Raw genomic sequence first — 6530 nt, 5'->3', positions numbered from 1 at the left:
AGTAGAGACGGGGTTTCACCGTGTTAGCCAGGATGGTCTCGATCTCCTGACCTCGTGATCCGCCCGTCTCAGCCTCCCAAAGTGCTGGAATTACAGGCTTGAGTCACCAAGCCCGGCCTTAAAATTTTAAAGGATACTATTTGCAACAGGAACAAGAGTTCTTAAGAACCTACAAATATATTTCTCCAAAGATGTATAAGACTTAAAAATCCTGTGTTTTAAGGAAAATTTTTAAAAAAATTTTTTTAAAGATGTATAAGAATTTATGGTGAACATTGCAAAATTTAGAGAATCTAAAGAAGTGCAGTTCTATGCTACACAGATGGAAGGGAAGAATATCCTACACAGGTAATTGGGTATAGCAAGCAAGGTTGGAACTGGGGAAAAACAGAATCAGGCCCAGCCTGGAAGCAGCATACTACTGACATGTGGAAACGTAGATTTCCATCTCACAAATCTTATTATTTTTCTAAGAGAAATTAGGAATCCAGATTCCTATGGAAATTCTTTTTTGTTTTTACATACTGGCAGAAACCATTTTAAATACCATACAGGACAAAGAAAGAACACATCTGTGGAAGAAACTGGCCCCGAGCCACCAGTTTTCTACTCCTGCAATCTACCTACTTCTTTAGATAATTCATTAATATTTCCGGGTTGTGCTTAACCCACACACGGAAAAAGGTTACACACACTACAGGAAATCTATGACCACTTTTGTTACAAAAATGCTGAGGATACTATCTCTTACATTATTAAGACACTCCTAGACCAAAGGTCCATATAAAAAAATCTCCTAGAATTCAGTGCTTCAAAAAACATTGCTGTCCTTTAGGAAATGGTAAAATGCGTAACACTTGAGGCTTTCTATATACAAAATATGTGTCTAACACTAACTTACTCTTCATAATAACACTATAAAGTAGGCATTAAGACTGTCCCCATTTTACAGATGAGGAAAGTGAGACACAGAAAGGTTAAAGATCGTGCTCAAAGCCAGAAGTCACATCCAGGCAGTCTGGTTCTCTGCAGTTTTGCTCTTCCATCTTGGCAATAACAACGACCTAACAGGTGACTGTCTCTTTTCTTGCCTTAGCTGTCACGCCAACAGCAACTATACAGGCCTTATGCTCTAAATGCTTCCTTTTTCCAACTCTCAATTTCTACTATTTTTTTCTCTTTAATGTAGATGCTGGTAGTTTATGCCATCTCAAATCCTTTGTACAGCAAGGAAGGGCTAAGTTTTTGTTTTTGTTTTTTTTTGAGACAGAGTCTTGCTCTGTCACCTAGACTGGAGTGCAATGGTATGATCTTGGCTCACTGCAACCTCCACCTTTCAGGTTCAAGCAATTCTCCTGCCTCAGCCTCCCGAGTAGCTGGGATTACAGCCGCCCACCACCACGCCTGGCTAATTTTTGTATTTTTAGTAGAGATGGAGTTTCCCCATGTTGGCCAGGATGGTATCAAACTCCTGACTTCAGGTGATCCCCCCACCTTGGCCTCCCAAAGTGCTGGGATTACAGGCATACATCACTGTGTCCATCCTACCCTACCCCTTAAGTTTTACTGTAAAACTTAAGACTTATAAAATATAGCTACTAGAAATTTTTAAATTTCCAATGTGGCTTATACTTTATTTCTATCAGCATCATATTAGATACTGCAGTAAAAAGTTTTTAAAAAGGTAAAATTAGTTTTAATAATATTCTTTAATCAATATATCTAAAATATCATTTCAACATATGATCAACACAAAAATTATAATTAGGTATTTTACACTTGCTTTTCCACTAAAGTTTCAATAAAAGTATGTACTTTACACTTACAGCACATCTCAATTTGTACATTTTCATCAGAAATAGCTGAACTAAAAAGAAAAAAAAAGAAATAGCTGAACTGTATTTAGAGTTCATAAAATTTACTATTTATAAAGTAGACTCACATACCCAAGTTGTTTAAAACATATTTAAAAGTCTTCCAATAATAACTAGGCTAGGGGCCAGGCGCGGTGGCTCACGCCTGTAATCCCTGCACTTTGGGAGGCCGAGGCGGGCGGATCACGAGGTCAGGAGATCGAGACCATCCTGGCTAACAAGGTGAAACTCCGTCTCTACTAAAATACAAAAAAATTAGCCAGGCGCGGTGGCGGGCGCCTGTAGTCCCAGCTACTTCGGAGGCTGAGGCAGGAGAATGGCGCGAACCCGGGAGGCGGAGCTTGCAGTGAGCCGAGATTGCGCCACTGCACTCCAGCCAGGGCGACAGAGTGAAGACTCCGCCTCAAAAAAAATAAATAAATAAATAAATAACTAGGCTAGGTGCGGTGGCTCACACCTGTAATCCCAGCACTTTGGGAGGCTGAGAGGGGTAGATCACTTGAGGTCAGGAGTTCAAGACTATCCTGGCCAACATGGTGAAACCCCGTCTCTACCAAAAATACAAAAATTAGCTAGTGTGGTGGCAGGGGCCTGTAGCACAGCTACTCAGGAGGCTGACAGGAGAATCGCTTGAACCTGGGTAGTGAAGGTTGCAATGAGCCGAGATCGTGCCACTGTATTTCAGCCTGGGCAACAGAGCAAGACCACATCTCAAAAAAAAAAAAAGTTTTCCAAAAACTAAATCAAGTACCCAAAAAAACCTTATTTTCCTTTAGGATTCACCTGAGCTGAAACAGCCACATTCCAAGAGGTCAATAGCTACATGCAGCTACTGGTTACCAAAATAAACATTGCATCTAACAAATAAAATGCAATTAAAGAGTGGCTGCAGGCTGGGCGTGGTGGCTCATGCCTGTAATCCCAGCACTTTGGGAGGCCAAGGCAGGTGGATCACCTTAAGTCAGGAGTTTGAGACCAACCTGGCCAACATGGTAAAACTCCGTCTCTACTAAAAATACAAATATTAGCCAGGCGTGGTGGCAGGCGCCTGTAATCCCAGCTACTCAGGAGGCTGAGGCAGGAGAATAAGTTGAACCTGGGAGGCAGAGGATGCAGTGAGCCAAGATTGCACCATTGCACTCCAGCCTGGGGGACAAAAGTTAAACTCTGTCTCAAAAAAAAAAAAAAAAGTGGGCTGGGCGTGGTGACTTATGCCTGTAATTCCAGCACTTTGGGAGGCCAAGGTGGGCAGATCACAAGGTCAGGAGATCCAGACCATCCTGGCTAACACGGTGAAACCCGTCTCTACTAAAAACACAAAAAAATTAGCCGGGCGTGGTGGTGGGCGCCAGTAGTCCCAGCTACCAGGGAGGCTGAGGAAGGAGAATGGCGTGAACCCGGGAGGTGGAGCTTGCAGTGAGCCGAGATCACACCACTGCAGTCCAGCCTGGGCAACACAGCGAGACTCCATCTCAAAAAAAAAAAAAAAAAAAAAAGTGGCTGTTATTATACACTAGATGAAAACAGCACTGTGATTCATACATGCAGGTGACAAAACCTAGATATGAACCTTTCACAGGCGTATTATAAAGGTAATTCCAACGGGTGGGGTACCAAACTACTGATATGAACAAGATGGTGACTCATTTATACAGAGGAAACAGAACAAGAAATTAAAATTATGATTCCTAGTCCCATTCAGAAAAATATTTTATGATAAAATTTTAGCAGTTTTCTTGAGCATTTACACTTTCTACCTAAGAATTAAATATTTTATCAAATAATTAAGTCCCAAAATACCCCAAAATGCCACCTAACCTTAAAAGCACATTCTATTTAAACACATTAAAGAAACGAATTTTAGAGAATATATAGAGATTTTTTTACAAAATGAAATATCCCCCAAAATCTTATATCTACTCTGATTCCAAATCCAAGAATTTGCCCTTAGTAACGGGACTGTGGCTCACACCTATAATCACAGCACTTTGGGAGGTTGAGGTCCGAGGACCACTTGAGCCCAGGAGTTTAACACCAGCCAGGGCAATGTGGCAGAATCTCTACTCTACAATTCTTTTATTTTTTTATTTTTTTGAGAAGGAGTCTTACTCTGTCGCCAGGCTGGAGTGCAGTGGCACAATCTCAGCTCACTGCAACCTCCACCTCCCGGGTTCAAGCGATTCTCCTGCCTCAGCCTCCCGAGTAACTGGGACTATAGGTGCGTACCACCATGCCCAGCTAATTTTTGTATTTTTAGTAGAGACGGGGTTTCACCATGTTGACCAGGATAGTCTCAATCTCTTGACCTCGTGATCCGCCCACCTCGGTCTCCCGAAGTGCTGGGTTTATAGGCGTGAGCCACCACGCCCAGCCCAAATTTATTTTTTTTTTAATTAGCTGGCCAAGCATGGTAGTGCACACCTATAATCTCAGTACTTTGAGACGCCAAGACACGTGGATTGCTTATGCACAAGAGTTCAAAATCAGCCTGAGCAACACAGCAAAGCCCTGTCTCTACAAAAAAAACAAAAATTAGCCTGGTGTGGTTCCCAGAAGGTTGAGGCTGCAGTGAGCTGAGTAGAAAGTAAGCCTGTGGTGTCCACTGTACACTCCAGCCTGGGCAACAGAGTGAGACTCTGTCTCAAAAAATTAGCTGGGGAGCCGGGCACAGTGGCTCACGCCTGTAATCCCAGCACTTTGGGAGGCCGAGGTGCGCGGATGATGAGGTCAGGAGATCGAGACCATCCTGGCTAACACTGTGAAACCCCGTCTCTACTGAAAAATACAAAAAATTAGCCGGGCGTGGTGGTGGGCGCCTGTAGTCCCAGCTACTCGGGAGGCTGAGGCAGGAGAACGGCGTGAACCTGGGAGACGGAGCTTGCAGTGAGCCGAGATCCTGCCACTGCAATCCAGCCTGGGCGACAGAGCGAGACTCCGTCTCACAAAAAAAAAAAAAAAAATTAGCTGGGGCTGGCGTGGTGGCTCATGCCTATAATCCCAGCACTTTAGGAGGCCGAGACAGACAGATAAGGAGGTCACAAATTCGAGACCAACCTGGCCAATATGGTAATGCTCCATGTCTACAAAAAATACAAAAATCAGCCAGGTGTGGTGGCACACACCTGTATTCCCAGCTACCTGGGAGGCTGAGGCAGAAGAATCTTTCGAATCCGGTAGGAGGAGGTTGAAGTGAGCTGAGATCACGCCACTGGACTCCAGCCTGGGTGACAGAGCGAGACTCCATCTCAAAAAAAAAATTAGCTAGGTGTGGTGCCACACACCTGCAGTCCCAGTGACTCGAGAGGCTGAGGTAGGAGGAGAGCTTGAGCCCAGCAGGTTGAGGCTACAGTGAGCCATCACAGAGCCACAGACTGGGCCATAGAGCAAGACCCTGCCTCCAAAAAAAAAAAAGAATATGCTCTTAAAGAACTTAATCAGGAATATATAAATGTACTGCTTACAAAATGTTAATAATGGTTATCGCTGAGGAATTAAGAGTCTTCCCCCTCACTAGACTTTTTTATAGCCCAATTTCTAATATATCAGATTTCTGTAAATCTAACCTAATACTTAAAATCAATCAACAAGAACACATGGGCATCAATTTGCTTTATACTATGACACGTACTATATGGATAACCACCTGGATCAATTTTTGATGTGATAAAGCCTATAACTGAAACATCAGAGCTTCAGGGTTTAATTCCACTTCTAACACTGTATGAATGAAATATGAAATATATTTCAAAGAATGTATTATATTTTACAAACAATTCCTGTGAAAGAGAAGAATACTATGATGACACTAATTCTGTCCCAAACCAAATACGTGAATATATTGATGAACCGGCAGTTGCTTCTGCCTGGCCCCTTTTCTTTTGATCCAGTCCCCTTTCCTCTGATACTAACACATCAATTTTTCTTTGGGAAACTAATGGACTCCCACTCTCGATCATATATTTCTAAAGATGTTGACCCCACTCCAAACCCGAAGATGAGCACAAAACCCAAGTCAGTCTGGTAACATTAAATCCAGTACTTTTTTGTTTTAACTTGGGGGCAGGAGATCTCCTTCCACTGAAATTACTGACCTAAACAGAAAATAAGCTGCTGGCTATCTTTCCTGATAGTGTTGCACATTCTTTCTCTCAGTTTTGCAGTCTGTTCCTTAGAGAGACTATTTAGCATATAATACAATTCTTAAATTATTAAAATAAAATTTAATAGCATTAATATGAAATAAAAAATAACTATTTCCTTTTCCGTGACTAAACTCCACTTACGACAATACAAACATGGAAAGAAGAAAGGACTTATCATTGAGACTATCATTCTCAAAACCCACACTGGACATATTAAATAGTAACCATTTGTGCATGGGAGACAATCAGCAGCCAGATCTGCTCAAGTTATAGCAATCAAGGCACAAAGTAATTAGAACAAAATAGACGCCAACAATTGGCAACCACCTAATTTCCTTAAAAACATATTGTGGGCCGGGCACGGTGGCTCACGCCTGTAATCCCAGCACTTTGGGAGGCCGAGGTAGGTGGATCACCTGAGGCTGGGAGGTCAAGACCAGCCTGACCAACATGGAGAAACCCCGTCTCTACTAAAAATACAAAATTAGCCAGGCGCGGTGGCACGTGCCTGTAA

The 6530-nt window shown here is 42.6% G+C and overlaps 1 protein-coding gene across 2 annotated transcripts in view; it reads right to left on the bottom strand.

Moving 5' to 3' along the window:
* The window catches only part of AP1G1 (adaptor-related protein complex 1, gamma 1 subunit), a 90784-nt gene that overhangs the window by 57554 nt on the left and 26700 nt on the right, over positions 1-6530 (bottom strand). The window lies entirely within an intron of this gene.

This window comes from Mandrillus leucophaeus, unplaced genomic scaffold (assembly GCF_000951045.1).
Source record: "Mandrillus leucophaeus isolate KB7577 unplaced genomic scaffold, Mleu.le_1.0 Scaffold17, whole genome shotgun sequence".
Taxonomy (NCBI): Eukaryota; Metazoa; Chordata; class Mammalia; order Primates; family Cercopithecidae; genus Mandrillus; species Mandrillus leucophaeus.
The sequence above is the reverse complement of the archived record's forward strand: the minus strand, read 5'-3'. Positions and strand labels throughout refer to the sequence as shown.